Consider the following 19,514-nt stretch of genomic DNA (forward strand, 5'->3'; position numbering starts at 1 on the left):
GGAGAGTTGAACATGTAACACAATTAATACTCATATTGTTGTAGCAATATTAATATGAGGTCATGCCCACAGATCCTCCCTCGACTCCCTACGAGGAAGCAATCCCGGCGCAACTATTCCAGTTAGGTAACAATTGTATTTGTATAGGATCAGGGCACAACTCCAAGTCGTCCTGTAACCATGGACACGACTATCCGAATAGTTAATCTTCATCCCTACAGGGGTGCACCAACTTTCCCATCACGCTCGATAACACTCTGGCCGGACACACTTTTCTGGGTCATGCTCGGCCTCGGAATATCGACACGTCGCAGCCCCACCTAAGCTCAACAGAGAGGCCAGCCCGCCGGTCTAAATCCTAAGCACAAAGGGGTCGTGGGCCCACTTGCCCTCTGCGCTCCTGCATGATGCAAGGGCGGCCGATGTCAGTCCAAGCAACCCTTAATACAAGTGTGGTACTGAAAGTAGCAGTTCCTCAAAATTAGGCATGCATCAGATATAGGAGCTAACTACAACAGTAGCAAAATTCCAATGCAAGCATGAGGGAGAAAGAATAGGCGATATAGGGATGATCAAGGGTGTTTGCTTGCCTTGTTGCTCTGCGACAAAGGGCTGGTCGTCAGGAGGGTAGATGTACCCGGCTGCAGCGTCAGCCTCGGGGTCTACCGGTAAGAAGAGGGAGGAGAAACAATAAATAAAAAGCAGACAAATGCATCACGATGCATGACATGGCAATATGCAGAGCTAGGGGGATATATTGCATATCTAAGTGTTTTATTTGATTTAGGAATTTATTTGGTATTATTTTAGTAAAGTCAAGCACTTTTCATTTAGCTGAAAGAGGCAAAAAGTTCCATGTTCACCTAGCCAGGAGTGTTGGACAAGCATTTTGATTACATATTCATAATCTTCAAAATTTTCTAATTATTTTACATAGATAAATTATTTTCAACCGAGTAACGGTTTAAAAGATATTATTTTTTCAAAGTTTTATAGAATTTCTGGAATTTTAATTATTTATTTTATATGCAACATTATCTAGAATATTAAATGATGATGTCATCATGACACCACCATGACGTCAGCAGGTCAACTCTGGCTGACCAGAGTCAAACTTGACATGTCGGGTCACTAGGACCCAAATGTGAGCCTCTATGAGTATTAAGTTGAGCTAGATTTAACTAACTAGGATTAATTAAGGGTGGGGCCTACTAGCTAGTGAGTGTTTAGTGTTTTAATTAACTAACTAATTAACTAGTTGATTTTCTATTTACCTAAAATCATTTCAAACGACAGGACCTACATATCATAGACACACGGGTGTGTGGCCCCACCGGTCAGTGAGTGGGCAACGCCCAATCAGCCAGTTGACCAAGTCAACTGTTCAACTTGGGCGCCCATGCCCATGGGCAGGGTCGCTAGGGGGTGGCCCCGGTCGGGCCAGGTCAGCGGCGGCGCCGTCCAGCCACCGGACAAGCTCCACCGAGCTCTCGAAACAGCGAGGTGGCGCGGAAACGCAGCTCCGACCACCATTTCGAGCGCCTCGAGCAACTACGAGCAGCTGGAGCAGCCGTCGATCCATTTCGGCCATCAGGGCGAGGAGCGGTGGTTCCTAGCGTCATCGACGACGAGTTTTTCGGAGGGAGTTTCGGGTGGCGACAGTGACTAGCACAGCAACACGACCCCGAGCTAACTACGGGCACCACTCGAGCCTATACGACGCACCGAAGCGAATGGTGGCGATGGATGGACCAAATGGTCACCGGAGATGCGCCGGTGACGCGCTTAGGCGGAATCACGTTTGGGCTCCGGTGAAATTGAGCGGCAGAGCAAGCAATCGAGGGAGCTAAGCGAGGGGAAAGGACCGTGGACTCACACGGGACCTGCAGATGAACTCAGTTTGCACAGGGAGGGCCTGGAGTAGTGGTGATGCAGTGCAGACGGTAAATCGACGACGGTGAGCTTGCGGATCCGAGGAAGAAGAAGGGTGCGGGCGGCGGTGTGTGACCTCATTGGCCTCGATCCAGTACTCGGGGAGGAAGAGGTGGTCGCTGCGGAGCTCGCGGACGTCGAACCTAGGCGTGGGAGCGGCCGTGGCCACGTGCATCAGCCCGGTGCAGCCATTGTTGCTCTCGGCCGAGCTCAAACACGAGCGAGGAGAGGGACAGAGAGGGGGCTAATGGGTCCTAGGGTTTGTGGGAGAGAGAGAGGGGCGCTTGGGGGTGGTCTTATTCGTGAGGGGAGCCGCTGCATGCATGCTAGCGAGCGCATCCCCGTGCGGACGGCTCTCGCGCCATGGCCTCCCCCTACCTTTGTCGAGTGGTGGGAGAAAGGCCGGTGTGGATGGGCCGGGCCAGCCTGTAGCACCAGGCCTAAGTGCAGAGGGGCATTTTTCCTTTTATTTTCTGTTTCATTTTCTTTGCTTCTGTTTTTTACATTTTGCATTATTTTTCTACATAAAAAATGTGCAAAAAGGCCCAACAAATATTTTGAAATATTCAGCATGGCCACATCTAGTTAGGGCATTTTTGGAATATGTCCTAATTTCCCAATTGAATTTATGAGCACCTTGCTACTTCTCAAACAACGGCGCCAGAAATTGACACGTTGACGGAGACTTGCTTGCGTTGATTTTTCCTTGAAGAGGAAAGGGTGATGCAGCATAGGAGCAGTAAGTATTTCCCTCAGTTTGAGAACCAAGGTATCAATCCAGTAGGAGAATCTCGTCAAGTCCAGAGTACCTGTGCAAACACAAAAGAGCTTGCACCCAACGCTATAAAGGGGTTGTCAATCCCTTCAAGATTGACTGCAAAGTGAGATCTGAAGGCGGAAAGTGCAACGAAGTAAAAGTGTAAGGCTGAAAATATGGTGTGGAGTAGACCCAGGGGCCATAGTCACTACAAGAAAAACTGTGTGTAGAGACGTTCATTTTCATAGCTAGAGACGTGTTATTTCGTTTCTAGGCAAAAATAGAGTCCATTTAGTAAAGCGTCTTTGGAGCGTCTCCTCACGGACCGTCTCAAAAGAGGTAGACACGTTTTGTTAGTGTGTCTAAATGATGTGAGACGCTATATTATGACGTTCAAAATCATCTCTACAAAAATAGAGACGTTCTATTACACGCTTGTATCGCGCCTCTACTCATGTGGGTGCATTGCTTATAGACGCTATGTCGACATCATATTTGTCTTTAATGTGAATAAGCTTCTTTGTGACTATGGAATATTTTACTTCAATCGTTCTTTGATTATTAATATTACCTTGTATTCCTCATTTCAAATTCAGTTAATATATTATGATACATGTGCAGATTGATCAAATATCAATATATAAAGGCATCAATCCGCATCAACAATTGCGTTCACAAGCAACCCATTCTCAGAATTAGCATCCTTTGTAACAAATCTATGAACAAATACATCCACTAAAAGCATGTGGAGTTCACAGCTGAATCAAATCAAACATTCATATGGAATGTGTAAATAATTAAGAGAAGATAGTACAAACTAAAACTAAGCTTTACATACATTATACATAATATATGTTCATTTAAAGCTAATTCTTGTGTGGTTGCTCCTTTCTCCAGCAATGCAGTCCAATTCTAAATTTTCAGCGACCCTGGAAGAAAATAATAACAGAGAGAAGTTTAGAACATAAGCTTTTGGATTAGTGCAAGATGAAATGTTCTTTGATGACTATGAGAGATGTTCCGTACAAATGTCTTGAGGTTGTCTTGGAGCACAAATGTCTTACATTTTGTTGGAGTGGCGGGCTTTGTCTTTTTGACCTAAAATGTTCGAAAGTTCCATCATACTGGCAGGCAAGCAACAATTGGCATAACTAGGCATATGTGATTGAACTGACTGAAAATATATCTCGTTTGGATGTTTTTCAAAATGTACATAACTTGGCTTGTTTTGATCTTACTCAGACCTAATTTCATAAACACTTCCCCCAATGGTATAAGTAAAACATACTCAGAATCTATGTAATTAAAGTTAAAAAAAATCATGGAAACTACATGTATAGTTCATTAATGGTGAACCAATAAGTACGCCTTGTCTGCTACACAGAGTCATGTCAAATCAGTATATATAACTAATAAAGTGTAGACCACATAGACATGTCATTTTGCTTCGTAAGTAGAAGGGCAAGCCAAGAAACACTGATTTGCGAAAACTCAAACTGTAAATAGTTAATCAAAGTTAAGCAATTTGATAAAATGTCACACTTCTCCTCGTACATTGATCGTATCACACACCTTTTTTTTTCACACGTGTCATTGATAGCTAGACAAAATGGCACAAGCGAACATTTTTCTCTATTTCTAGGAATGTGCCCGCACATTCAGACTATTTAGGACGGTTTTGCCCTTTAGCTGGTTTCATCTAGTTCAATTGAACATATCAATCGATACAAGAAACAGACACAAGAGAGGAGGAGAGGACGAACAAGGCTGCCATCCTTATCGAAACGACGTGCGTTCCCCCCTGCCATCTTGCCATACTTAGCCTGTTCTCGTTCCATCACCTCCCCGCAGCTGTTCCCATCTGTCCCCAATGAACAGTGGCCACTTTCAGATAGTGCAGTTTGATTCCTGCTCTCAAGTCCTTTGATCCTTGCAACTCCACATTCCTACTCCGTGTTGTGAAGTGTGTTATATAGTGTCCATGTTGATTACATCCCTACATGTTGTGAACCTGTGCTACCTAAATATCTGAACCAACAAGCATCCATATCCCGTTGTTCTCACAAGCTACAACTAAGCTAGCAATTGGTTTCAATATTTAGAGCCAATTACTTTCTTCAGCCAGCAACTACGTCACTTACAGAAATAACATCGAGCAAGTACAGAAGCTAGAGCTAGCCAATAGCTTTAGCGAAGTGAGTGACCAACGCACGCTCTAGCAGCCCTGGCACCAATTTGGTAAGCGGGCGAACTACAGAAGGGACGCCTGGCACGGTGCACGACAACATCGACATCAGGGCATAACAGAGGGGCACACGGTGGCACTAAGAAGATGCCAAGGCGCACTTTGAAAGAATGGCGCGATGAGAGCAAGGAATGGTGCTTGCCTTCCGCCGCTTGGCGAGGGAGCATCAAGCTCATCACGAGACATCGGTGCCTCCTCGTCCACATGAACGGACGGGTGGCGGGGGGCGGCAAGGCGACGGCTGGAGAAGAGCGGCATTTGGGAGAGCAAGGATGGCGTGGTGGCGGCCCTGTTGTTCCTATACTTCTGTCTTGCGGCTAATTTTGATCGCTCAGATCGACCAATAGGTTTGTTGTAGGAGGGAAAAATCGTCCAAAAAAATCTAACGTGGAGGATTTGATCTGGAAATACAGGCAAAAGATCGCCTTGTGCCACTTTGGCAACTATCAATCTAAAGTGTGCCATTTTACCAAAGAAATGAAAGGTGTGTCATTGGATCAAAATATGGAGGTAGAAAACATGCTGTGATAGCCGATAAAAGTGGAGCTCTCTTACGAGTTACAAGAAGTAAATGCAACTTAATTAATGGCAAGTCAGTCTACCATACTGGCATAATGGGATTCGAGGTCGCACCTGCTAGTAAACCAGATTAATGTACTCGCTCGTTTTCCGCTAAAAGAATGAACTAGCAAAATTCGTAAGTTACAGAGTGGAATAAAGAACAAAAATTTTATACACAAGTTGCAGGACGCACCACCAATGTGATTGCTCCATCAGATCTGATACATGAGTTCCCTAATTGATGCTGGTTGGTCCTAATGGTGACGCTTGTTAACAACTAATCCGGATATAAGATGCGTGAGATGCTTAAATCAAAGACGTGATTATATAATGGTAAAATGTAAAGCAGATGGGATTCGAGAGAGCACCTGCTTGATGCTGTATAATGGTAAACTGTAGAGCAGATGGGATTCGAAGATGCACCGGCTTGATGTGGTGGGGATTTGGCAGGAGGATGACGCCGGCGTGCACCCGACTCGCAGACTTTGAGCACGACGCCGAGAGAGGTGCGACCTAGGGACGGGGAGTACAAGGGATGCCGGTCGGGCACTGACCGGTGAGAACGTCGACGGAGGAGATCAGATGTAGCCGGTAGAGGGCACCGCTCGGGGCGAGGCATGGAGCCGTCGCAGATTGGATGCGGTGGGTTGAAGAAATTGTGAGCGGAAAAGATGGGGTGCGTGGGAAACGACCCCAGGAGTATTAGTTAGTGAAACAATAAATCCAAAATAAACGCGGGATCCATCCATAAAAAAGCGGTAAACCAAAACTAATTTAAGACTGCCAAAATTTTAGTCCAAAGATAAAGCAACATTAGTTATTTATAAACTATATTTGAACGTCTCAAAATTCGTCTCTAACTTATTTGAACTATTTATTTATTTTGTAATTACCTAGATTTTATAATAATTTTGCAGCGCTTTTCAATTGTCTCAAGAAGCGTCTTTACTTTGCTAGTGTCCATGGATGTAGAGGCGAATTTTAAAGCGTCGCAGAAAAATCGACCTTACGGGACTATTTTGTTGTAGTGAGTGTTCACTAAAGGCTTCTCTCAAAATAGCAAATATTACGGTGGGTGAACAAATTACTGTCGAGCAATTGATAGAACCGCGCAAGGTCATGACGATATCTAAGGCAATGATCATACATATAGGCATCACGTCCGAGACAAGTAGACCAATACTTTATGCATCTACTACTATTACTCCACACACCGACCGCTATCCAGCATGCATCTAGTGTATTAAGTTCATGACGAACAGAATAATGCCTTAAGCAAGATGACATGATGTAGAGGGATAATCCGAAACCAATGATGAAAACCCCATCTTTTTACCCTTGATGGCAACAACATGATGCGTGCCTCGCTACCCCTTCTGTCACTAGGTGAGGTCACCGCACGGTATGAACCCAAAACCAAGCACTTCTCCTATTGCAAGAATCATAGATCTAGTTGGCCAAACAAAACCCACAACTCGAATAGAATTACAAGGATATGAAATCATGCATAAGAGAGATCAGAAGAAACTGAAATAAGATTGATAGATAATCTGATCATAAATCCACAATTCATCGGATATCGACAAACACACCGCAAAAGAAGATTATATCAGATAGATCTTCATGAAGATCATGGAGAACTTTGTACTAAAGAACCAAGAAAGAGAAGAAGCCATCTAGCTACTAGTTATGGACCCGTAGGTCTATGCTGAACTACTCACGAATCATCGGAGATGTCATGGTGTTGATGAAGAAGCCCTCCGTATCCGAATCCCCCCTCCGGCAGGGCACCAGAACATGCCCCAGATGGGATCTTGCGGAGACAGAAGCTTGCGGCAACGGAAAAGTACTTTCGATGATCTCCTGATTTTTCTGGGATTTTAGGGAATTTATAGGCAAAAGACCTAGGGCAGAGGTGGCCCAGGGAACCCACAAGCCTGGGAGGTGCGCCCCCCTGGCCGCGGCTAGGGGGGTAGTGGGGTCCCTAGTGGCCCCCTTCCCTGATTCTCAGGTTTCCCGATCTTTTTGTGTTTCGGAAAAAATCTTTTTGGCAGTTTCGTTCCGTTTGGACTCCGTTTAAAATCCTCCTCTGAAAGGGCTCAAAAACATGGAAAAAACAAGAACTGTGACTTGGCACTGAGTTAATAAGTTAGTCCCAAAAAATATATAAAAGGCATAGAAAACATCCAAAGTTTGACAAGATAATAGCATGAAACCATCAAAAATTATAGATACGTTGGAGACGTATCACACCTTTAAATCTTTAAACTTCTCTTTTGGATGTTGGGGTCCACATCATCTTCTAGGTGATGTTGTTTTCCTTAAAAATATTTGTTTTAAGATTTTCAACAAGTGTGCAACATTTTTCATATGTTGTTTGCAACTTTATTTTATCACAATAAAATTCAAGGCCCTTTTGAAGTGGAATCTGAAATGAGCTAGACTTTCAACTTGATCATATCCAATATAGCAAAATGATTGCTTGCTGGTCATGGTCATCACTGTAGGTTAATTACAATGATCACTGTAGCAAAAGCTGAGGATGTCAGATCCATCCTTCATCCTAATGCTCGCGCTCGCCTACGGGCTGAAATCCTCTTACTTCCTCCCCATCTCCTCAATCCTACTGATCATGGGGGCGAAGCAGTTAATGATCATATGATTAATAGTACTACCAATGACAGACCTGATGCACACAGTCATGGTGGAGAAACAACAACTCAAGATGCTGCTCCTACTATTCCTGAAACAAAAATTGTCTCTTTTGGCCATCATTTTATGCAGCACAAGAGCAACAGACTCCAGCCCGACGTGGGACACGATGGAGATCCTCCTGTACCCTGATCTTGAGAGATCTGGTGGCAGCACGAAATCTAGTTTCCACACGAAGATAGAGGCGTCGCCAACTGCGTCTGGCAATTTTAGGGAAACATGAGAAACTTGAAGCCAAACTTCTCCAAGAACAACTCAAGCGTCTCCAAGGTCAAGAGTCAACATGTAAGGACATGCTTCAATTGTGGCAATATGAGTAACTTTGTGATAGATTGTCCCTATGAGAAGAGGGGAGATAGTGGAGTCAATCTTATCCATAAGGAAAAGTCAAAGTCTTTCCCTAGGAAAAATAACTTCACGAGAAGGTGCTTCAAAAGGGTTTGGTGGTGCTATAAGAGTACCACTCCGATGTCGATAACGATGCTAGTGGTGAACGGACTACAACGACCTCCGTTGCCATTGCCACCTCTACACAAACCAAGGTGTCCCTCTTCAATTCCCCCAATGAGAACTTCATCACCACACCCAAGTGTCTTATGGCCATGGCCACCAACAAGAAGTTTTATTCCGGTGAAGCATCATGGTTTCTAGATAGTGGATCAAAAAATCATATGACCGGAAGCATTGACTTGGTAGTAGACGTTTACTCAATTTCATCTATGCCCACTCATGTCCAACTTTGTGATGTGTCAACATCAAAGGTATTGGGTCTTGGCACAGTGATGAACTCACCAGACTTTTCCATTGAGAAAGTCATGCTTGTTGAGACCCTTGCATACAATTTACTTTCTGATCATCAACTCGCACTGATGTGCTTTGCTACTTTCTTTGGTATTGATATCGTGGCATGTTTGTGGAGCAGGACTATTAAAGTAACCTATGTTGGATATGTTGAGAACGATCTCTACGTGGTCAACTTCTCGGAGAATCCCACTAAGGCTGCAACTTGTCTAATGGCTAAAGTTGACGTGGGGTGGCTTTGGCATCATTGTTTAGCCCACACCAGTATGAGATCTTTGTGAAGTCTTCTCAAACGGGACCACATCCGAGGACTAACAAATGTTAGTTTTGCTAAAGATTGTTCTTGTATTGAAGGAAAGTTACATGAGTGGCACGTCGACCGAAGACTCTTATTTATTTAGAGAGGTCATTGGAACTTATTCATATGGACTTATTTGGGCCTCCATCATTTGGTAGTGTTGGGGGAAGAAAGTATAGCTCGGTGCTTGTGGATGATATTCAAGATACACATGGTTATATTTCTTCAAGAGGAAGAATTAGATCCAACAAAATATGATTGTGACAGCCCGATGCCGACGTTCCAGAAGATTCCCCTCTCTTTCCGTTTTCGTCGTGTGTCTATTTTTATTTGTCAAATCATTATCACATTATTCGCATCATCTGCATTGCATCGGCATCTCTGTTGCCGCCTGTTTTCAAAACTTGCATCCGTTGTTAGTTGCCGGTTATCGTCGTCGTTTGTTCCGAGCCTGACCGCACTCGCACGCGCCCGCGGCACCGTCAAAACCCTGTTTTTAAAGCGTACGTAAATCTTTCTCTGATCAGATTGAGATTTGACGTGCGGTCCTATTTTAATATAGCCAGGCCGCCTGTCGAATTTCGTCGCAATCGGAGTCCGTGTGGTACCCGAACGGTCGACCATAGCGGCACCGTATTCGGTCCACCGTCGGACGTGTGTCGGTGTTTTTTTTTAAATCCGTTGCTGCGCCGCCCGTTCCCCTCTCGTCTCCGGATATCTACAGAACACGGTCACTTAGCACGTCCCGCGTTCGGAATTGTTTAATTCCGACCGCGCGGTTGAAACCGGGGCGAAAAACTGCTAAACCTAGCCCCCCATTGGTTATAAATAGACCGTCTCCTAAATCTTAGGCAGCAAACCCTAATCCCACCTCGGGATCCGCGCCGCCCCACCTCTCCTCCTGTCTCCCGCAGCCTCTCTCCTCCCCCAGCCGCCGCGGGCCCGCAAGCCTAGATCGGGCCCGCCGGGCCCGGAACCGTCGCGCCGCCGTCTGCCCGAGCAGCACAACCCCGAGCGCCTCAGCCTCCCGTGCTCCCGCGCCTTCCCCGCGACCAGCCTCCACCGCCGGTCGGCGCCCAGCTCGCTGCACCGTCTCGTCCCCAGCCCTCGCCGGAGTCCCGCGCGCCTCTGCGAGCACCTACGCCAGATCCCGCGCCGCCAGGAGCTGCCTCGCGACGGAGCCCTCCCTGCCCGCCGGTGCTCGCCTTTCCCCGCCGGGAGCAGGTCCCACGGGGTTGAGAACCGCCGGATCCCGGCCGCCTCGCCGCCATCGCGACCTGCATTACCCTGTGCGCCGCCGGTCTGCCGCCTCGATCCAGACGGGATCGAGAGCGCAGTAGCCGCCCCGCATGAACGGGAGCTCGCCTCGCTTGGGCCATGCCCTCCCCGCAGCGCGCGAGGCCCAAGGCCCAGCCGGGGCCCCCCAGCGCCCAGCGACGGTTTCCCCTCGCCTCGGCCAGGCCGGCCCAAGAACTGGTCGGCCACCTCTCCCCCGAGCCGGCCCAGGCCAGGCGCCCCCGCGGTGCGGCCCAACAGCAACTGTCGCGTGGCCAGGAGCCTCCCACGGCCCAGCGCCTCACCTCCACCGCCTGGGCCCCGAGTCCCCTGCGTCAGGCCGGCCCAAGTGGCCAGGTGAGCCAGTCCCCCGCCTGCGCCTTTCTTTTTTTTATGTAGCGCCCCTGTTCGGCCCAATAGATAGTTAGGTTTATTTTTCCTTTTCTCGGAATTAGTTATATTCCAGAGAATAGACGTATAATAAAATGCCTGTAGATCCTTATCCGTAAGTCGGATCGAGGCAAGTTATATATGTTTTTCGCGTAGTTTTACGCGTAGATTACGTTTGTGCGCCTCGCGTATTTTTTCGAATTAGTTTAGCGTGCCAAATGCATTGTTTACCGTGTTGTCTATATAGTATAGACGCCGTATTTATTTTTCGCGCTAGACCGTATTGCCCGGATGCCGTTTTAGAAATGCCCATGTTTTAGGGACCATTTTTCCTTGCATTTTAGAGCGGTCTTTGTATTTTTTACGTGTAGGGATTTGCCGGTAGTTTATTTTCCCGTATCTAGGTGTTTATCTCGCATTTTTGTGTGGCATTATTTTGCATTGCAAACCCCACATATTTTATATGTTTTCTGGGTAGAAAAATCCCATGGATTTTTCTGTGCATTTAGTTTTAGCTTTCGAGTAAGTTAGTTCGCGAGATATTTTGCCGTATTGCCCTTTTGATTAATTCGTAGGATTTATTCTGTGCTCCGTTTGATTAAGTTGTCAACTAGGGAATTGATCTTGGATGTTTTGTTTATCCCCTGGTATTTTTGGTTGCAATAGAAATGCATGTTTAGGTGTTGTTTGCTTGCTCTCAAGTTGCTAGAAATAGTGCTGTTTTAGAGGAGCTGAAATATTTCCAAGTCTGGAATCTGTTATTATTTTGTTGCTGTCTTGTCTTGCTTGCATCTTGTGATCTGTAGCTCTTTTGAGGTTGGTCCAATGGAGTTAGTTATACCCCTTGTGTTTCTCTATCATGCTGTGAAGTTTCATGCCATTTGGAGTCCTGTAGCTATAGGTTTTTCTGCTGTCAATATGCCTTCAGGTTGAAAACTGCACTTTCATGAGGTGTTATTTTCACTAAGTCTGAAATAGTGCGTGAGATGTCATTTTGTGTCTTCTTTTCCTAGTGCTCCTTGCTGCCATGCTAGTTGTTGTTAGTTGTTTGTAGTAGTTCTTCTTTCCCTCTTCCGTGCCATGCCTTGCTTGAGCATATCGGAGTTGGGTAGCCGAAGTTGTGAGGCGTAGAAGTTGCTATGTGGCTGTTTTGGGCAGTTTGTAGTCATTTCTTGTTTTGCTTGTAGATGTTGAACCGTAGCTCCGATTTGATCGTGTCTTACATGAAACTTGCTTAGAATTTTGTGTAGTTCCATGTGTTGAAGTGCTCGTAGCCGCCGTTGCACACATTTTTCATTCATGCCATCATATCTTGCGGTGCTTGTATCTTTTGAACCGTAGCTCCGTTGGAGATGTTCTTTATGTGTAGATTGCTTGCCTTGACGCATAGAATCACGTGAACCTATTTGTTTTGCTGTTTAACAACTAATTAAATGCATTAGTTCAGATCTGGACATAATTGGAAATTAACATGTGAGGTCGTTTCGGAGATGCTATATGTCATTTCCGACCTCATTTAAAATGTCTAGATAGGTAGTTTAATTTCTGCTTGACCTCTTACATGTTTAACCACATTTAATATTGCCGTGTATTTAACCGGGAGTGAACTAAATAATTAACGTGGAGTTTCGTCAATATGCAACTCGTTGCATATTGAACTTCACTTAATGTGTAGTGTTTGATTGTGTGAATTGTCATGCCGTGAGTGGCATGAATTCAGTAGCTCATGCATCATATGTGTAGTGCATCGTGTGGTGAATTTCGTGTGTTGATTTGTGTTTCTGGTTTGCTTCTCCTCGATAGAGTTCCGCAGCGTGCCGGATTGTGAGGACCCGTTCGACTGTGTCGGTTCTTCTGCTTCACGGAGGCATTCTTCTTCCAAGCGGGATCTCAGGCAAGATGATCATTTCCCTAGATACCATTACTATCATTGCCATGCTAGTTTTATCGCTTCTATCGATTATGTCTTGTTGCCTACCACATGTTAAATATCAGCCTCTGAACAATGCCATGAAACCTTCAACCTGTTCAACCTAGCAAACCACTGATTGGCTATGTTTCTGCTTGCATAACCCTATTGATAGCGTTGCTAGTTGCAGGTGCAGTTGCTTCCATGTGATAACATGGGTTCGTTGTTATATCACCATATTTAAATGCTATTTAATTTAATGCACCTATATACTTGGTAGAAGGTGGAAGGCTCGGCATTTCTAGCCTAGTGTTTTTTTCCACCTTTGCCCCCTTAGTTACCGGCTACCGATGTTATGTTCCATAATTGAGCGCTCCTAACACGATCGGGGTTGTTATGGGGACCCTCTTGATAATTCGTTTTAGATTAAAGCTGGTCTGGCAAGGCCCAACATTGGTACTACATTTGCCTAATCACCTAATAAAATTGCATAGGGACCCGCCGGCACCCGCGGACTATTTTAATCAACCCCCGGGCCAGTGCTCCTCATGAGTGTTGGTCCAAAACAGAGCAGCTTATTAACGCTACCCGGGGCAACTCGGCGTTTGGCGTGGTAACCATCGCTCATCCGTCGTGTCCTGAGAACGAGGTACGCGACTCCTATCGGGATCGTCGACACGTCGGGTGGGCTTGCTGGATTAGTTTTACCTTTGACGAGATATCTTGTGCATAGGGATTCCGGTGATGTTTTGGGTAATCTCAGAGTTGAGGTTTTCCACTAGGGAATCGGACGAGATCGCGAGCTTCGTGATTGAGGATTTCTATGCGGCTTGTGGTAATTTGTGATGGACTAGTTGGAGCACCCCTGCATGGGTAAATCTTTCGAAAAGCCGTGCCCGCGGTTATGTGGCAACGTGGAAACTTTGTTTAACACTGGTTCTAGATAACTTGAAGTTAACTTAATTAAAACTTGTCAACTGTGTGCGTAACCGTGACTGTCTCTTTCGTGAGTTCCTTCTCCGATCGAGGACACGGTGGGGTTATGTCTGACGTAGGTAGGTGTTCAGGATCATTCATTTGATCATCAGTAGGCACGTACGTTATGCGTAGATCATCCCCCTCTTTATTCTTGTACTCGTAAGTTTAGCCACCAAATATATGCTTAGCCGCTGCTGCAACCTCACCACTTAACCATACCTCACCCATTAAGCTTTGCTAGTCTTTATACCTTTGGAAATGAGATTGCTGAGTCCCCTGTGGCTCACAGATTACTACAACACCAGTTGCAGGTACAGGTAAAGGTTACGTGACGCGAGCGCGTTGATTGTTCATTTGGAGTTGCTTCTTCTTCTTCTTCTTCATCGATCTAGGATGGGTTCCAGGCCGGCAGCCTGGGATAGCAAGGATGGACGTCGTTCTTATTTTTCTCGTTTTTTTTCGTCCGTAGTCGGACCCTGCTCTTACTCTTGATGATTATGTAATGTACTGATGTGACTCTAATGTAGCTTGTGGCGAGTGTAAGCCAACTCTTTATATAACTCTCCTTTTCAGTACATGTACTTGTAACGATATCCATTCTTGCGACACGACGAGATGCGCTTCTATCCCTGACGAGGCCTTCGTGCCAAATTGAGGATAGGGTCGCATCTTGGGCGTGACAAGTTGGTATCAGAGCAAGGACCGACCTAGGAGCCCCCTTGGTTGATCAAACTTGGCCGAGTCGAGTCTAGTGAAAAAACTATTTGAGTCTTAGTTATATATCGGAGAGTAGGATTCTTTTTTCTCCTCTTCTATGCTCTGGTGAGGAATCTTCACGTAATAATTTATTCTACTCCTCTTCTCACTCAAATTTTTTTTAGGATCACGCGGATATTCTTGGGATCTATATGATGCCGATGTGAGGGAGTTCTGTCTTGGTGCCTCCTGTCTGACTTGATTTTCTTCCGGGGAGTTGAGCTCCAGGGGATTCTTGAGCACATCGTTATCATTCATATTTCTTAGTATCTCAGAACAAAGGATGTTCGTAATTGCTTCAATACTAGTAGTGGCGAGATAACCCCGATGTCCCCAGTACTGGTGCAGATTGTTCGGGAGTACTGCCATACTTTGTATCGTTGTGATCACGAGGGTCTGTTGTAGATGAAGGTCCGAGATTCTGGTTGTGTGTTGACGGATGTGATATAGGTGATGGGTTAGTATAGGAGTTGTGTGATTATTACTCCTTGTATCCGTGTACCAGATTGCATGACCAGATATTTCGGGAATTCATAGGTGGGAATTCAAGTAGTTACTTATAGGACATTCTTCCAACAAATGCATGATGTTAGGTTGGGGTTCGACATCTAGTGGATTCATTTGTTCACGGTCGCTTACAGTGGTATACGTTGTGTCTTAAAGAGTCCTTGTAGCTTGCTACGACTCGGGGACGCTTCGTATGTCAGGTGCACTGCCTTGCACTTGATGGCTTCTGTAAATCGTGCCCGTGCGATCCTGTCCACGAAAATATCGAACGGAAATCTTTCTCATGAGTTTGTTCTGGCTTGTTTCATAAGCCGCACCCTTTGTTTTGTTGAATATGGTAATTCAAGTTGCTTCGATGTCAAGTGGTGATTTCAGATCTTTTCCAAGAGGTGTTCTCATATTTTTATGTGAATGCCGATTCTTTTGCTTAATCAGTTGTCTTGTCAATTCTTGTTAACCGGAGTCGTCATGTTAATTCCTTTTTAACCGGTGTGTTTCTCTCCAAGTGTAGTCTATCCTCTCTAATTTTGCAAGATCGTTCTCTCATTTCATCCGGAGTTCATCTCATCTGTCCCAAGTTGTCTTTGTTTTTCCCCACCCTCCCGCCCTTTTTCTCAGTGATTCAATTTTCATCCAAGAATTTTCATTTCATTGTTGCTTCCGCTATCTTTTCTTCCGTGTCCTATCCGGTGTTTCATTGTGAAGATTCTCAAGAGCTCGTGTCATATCTGTTCATTCTTGTCATCCTTACCGGTGAATTTAATTCAGTTATCCGTGTCATCTTATCCATTCATCCTTGTAATTCTTTCCAACGTTGGAAATTCTTTCAGCCTATCTTGTTTATTCAGTTATCTCTATTCCATCCGGAGCGTTGAAGATACCTCAGAGTTTCTTGTTTCAGGTCTTTCATTATTTCAAGGTTCTCAACCTCATCTAGTTTTCTTATTCCGGTGCAATATCTCTCGTTCTAGCTATTGTTTCAACGGTGATTTTCTTTGAGTGGGCCCATAACCCACAGGTTCTTTCCCAGGATCTTTCCTGGCTCTTTTAATCTTTTCCCGGAGATCATTAATTCTTTTAACTATGACGTAAGTATGAATTTCATCAGTCATATTCCTTGTTCAAGATCGCTTCAAATTTATTTGTCGTCATTGGCTAAATTTTTCCTTGTTCTTATTCCAGAGTGTCTCAGTATTCTTCGTGTTGTTTCTCGTCATCATTCTCGGCTTGCAAATTCGAAGGAGTGTTTCTCTCAGTCTTGCTCCATTCTTGTGAAGGTTGTCATCTCAGCTTCGCGTTATCCTCTCATTTGTTCCAATCATGAGTAATCCCTTTCTGGCTATCCGGTGCATTTCTGAATTGTTTCATTGTCGATCCTCCGAAGGCCATCATTTCAGAAGATTCTTCGTTCTCAGCTTTCAGCTTTCATCCTCAATTCTTCTCAATTGTTGTCTCTTCGTTCATCTCTCAATTATTATGGTGCCTTGTATAGTTTTCTCTCAGGTGGCTCATGATCTCTTCATTCGCATGTATCTCCATTAATTCATGGGTTCCCACTCAATTCTGAATTCTTACCGGTGCTTCCTTCAATTATGCGTCATGTGGTGCTTATCTCTCTATCTCTTCAAGATTCTTTCAAGAGGAATAAGTTGTATGCTAAATCCGTTGCTTGTCATCAATTAAACTTGATGAAGGATAAGCGTAACATAATTCTTATTCTTACTTCATCAGATGGTTTCAATTCTCCTTCCGGAGTGGCTCATGATATCAATTCCTTTTACTCAGGTGCTTATTTTCTTTTTCGGAGTTCCAAGTCTATCAGTATCTCTTTGTGAAGCTTCATCTAAATCATTGCAAGGTCATAATCTTATTCTTTTCTACCTTCATATCTTGCATCATCCTTTTGATACGGAGACTCGTCATGCTGGTTCTTCAAGGATGTGATTCATTCTCAAGTGTTCTTCAAGATTCTTGTTGGAGTACCTCAAGTATTCTTTCTCTTGCATTTCCAATGTGTTGTTCTCCTTTATCCTTTGAGGTGGTATTATAGCATTCTTGTTAGTGTAGGAGCCTCGAGCAGTTTTCCTTTCTAGAATGAGATAATTAAACCCACCAATTCTTTGATCATGAGATATTTCAACCCACAATTTCTTCATTGAGCTATCTTGGTTTAGTTTCACCTAAAGCCTTTCCTAAGGATTGTCGCTATCATGGTGTTGCCATTAATCCTAGTTCCCAATGCACCCTCTTGGTGTAAGAAGTTTTGATATCTTTGCTTTCAACTATCCTTGTTTCTTTTAGTGGGTGGTTGTCACCTCATATATGCTGAGATGATTTTCACAAGTCCACTACTATCTTGTTTTTCGTTGCTAGTTTTCCAACTACTATGTCAATTCTCTGTCCGGAGGTTCTTAAATTCTATTGTGATGATAGTTGTCATTCTTTTCTTCATTCTCTTCTTCTGCTTAAGTTGGTTTCTTTCTCTTCTTCCGGAGGCATTGTGAATTTGCTCTTTTGGGTCAATCTTGTTGTTCTATCAAGATCATGGTGTTCCCTTGCTCTATTTAGTTGTTTGTTATGATTATTGTCTATTTCTTACATCTTATTGAATTTTTTTTCCATTTTCCTACCGAAGTGCTGCCGAAATTTTCCGTGAATTCTGGCTCCTGTCTCATATCAATCCTCATCTCTTTGCAATCTTCAAGGATCGTTGGTTTCACTTGTTTGTCAAAGAAGCGACTAAGTTTTACCTCTTGTTCTTTCTCATCCTCTCCCCCTCTCATTCTTGGATCTCGGGGCGAGATCCTCTTGTAGTGTAGGAGAGTTGTGACAGCCCGATGCCGACGTTCCACAAGATTCCCCTCTCTTTCCGTTTTCGTCGTGTGTCTATTTTTATTTGTCGCGTCATCATCGCATTATTCGCATCATCTGCATTGCATAGGCATCTCTGTTGCCGCCCGTTTTCAAAACTTGCATCCGTTGTTAGTTGCCGGTTATCGTCGTCGTTCGTTCCGAGCCTGACCGCACTCGCACGCGCCCGCGGCACCGTCAAAACCCTGTTTTTAAAGCGTGCGTAAAACTTTCTCTGATCAGATTGAGATTTGACGTGCGGTCCTATTTTAATATAGCCAGGCCGCCAGTCGAATTTCGTCGCGATCGGAGTCCGTCTGGTACCCGAACGGTCGATCGTAGCGGCAGCGTATTCGGTCCACCGTCGGACGTTTGTCGGTGTCTTTTTAAAAACCGTTGCTGCGCCGCCCGTTCCCCTCTCGTCTCCGGATATCTACACAACACGGCCACTTAGCACATCCCGCGTTCGGAATAGTTTAATTCCGACCGCGCGGTTGAAACCGGGGCAAAAACTGCTAAACCTAGCCCCCCATTGGTTATAAATAGACCCCCTCCTAAATCTTAGGCAGCTAACCCTAATCCCACCTCGGGATCCGCGCCGCCCCACCTCTCCTCCTGTCTCCCGCAGCCTCTCTCCTCCCCCAGTCGCCGCGGGACCGCAAGCCCAGATCGGGCCCGCCGGGCCCGGAACCGTCGCGCCGCCGTCTGCCCGAGCAGCACAGCCCCGAGCGCCTCCGCCTCCCGTGCTCCCGCGCCTTCCCCGCGACCAGCCTCCACCGCCGGCCGGCGCCCAGCTCGGCTGCACCGGCTCGTCCCCAGCCCTCGCCGGAGTCCCACGCGCCTCTGCGAGCACCTGGCCAGATCCCGCGTCGCCAGGAGCTGCCTCGCGACGGAGCCCTCCCTGCTCGTCGGTGCTCGCCTTTCCCCGCCGGGACCAGGTCCCACGGGGTTGAGAACCGCCGGATCCCGGCCGCCTCGCCGCCATTGCGACCTGCTTTACCCTGTGCGCCGCCGGTCTGCCGCCTCGATCCAGATGGGATCGAGAGTGCAGTAGCCGCCCCGCATGAATGGGAGCTCGCCTCGCTTGGGCCGCGCCCTCCCCGCAGCGCGCGAGGCCCAAGGCCCAGCCGGGGCCCCCCAGCGCCCAGCGACGGTTTCCCCTCGCCTCGGCCAGGCCGGCCCAAGAACCGGTCGGCCACCTATCCCCCGAGCCGGCCCAGGCCAGGCGCCCCCGCGGTGCGGCCCAACAGCAACTGTCACGTGGCCAGGAGCCTCCCATGGCCCAGCGCCTCACCTCCACCGCCTGGGCCCCGAGTCCCCTGCGTCAGGTCGGCCCAAGTGGCCAGGTGAGCCAGTCCCCCGCCCGCGCCTTTCTTTTTTTATGTAACGCCCCTGTTCAGCCCAATAGATAGTTAGGTTTATTTTTCCTTTTCTCGGAATTAGTTATATTCCAGAGAATAGACGTATAATAAAATGCCCGTAGATCCTTATCCGTAAGTCGGATCGAGGCAAGTTATATATGTTTTTCGCGTAGATTACGTTT

This window comes from Hordeum vulgare, chromosome 1H (genome assembly GCF_904849725.1).
Source record: "Hordeum vulgare subsp. vulgare chromosome 1H, MorexV3_pseudomolecules_assembly, whole genome shotgun sequence".
In the NCBI taxonomy this organism is placed as follows: Eukaryota; Viridiplantae; Streptophyta; class Magnoliopsida; order Poales; family Poaceae; genus Hordeum; species Hordeum vulgare.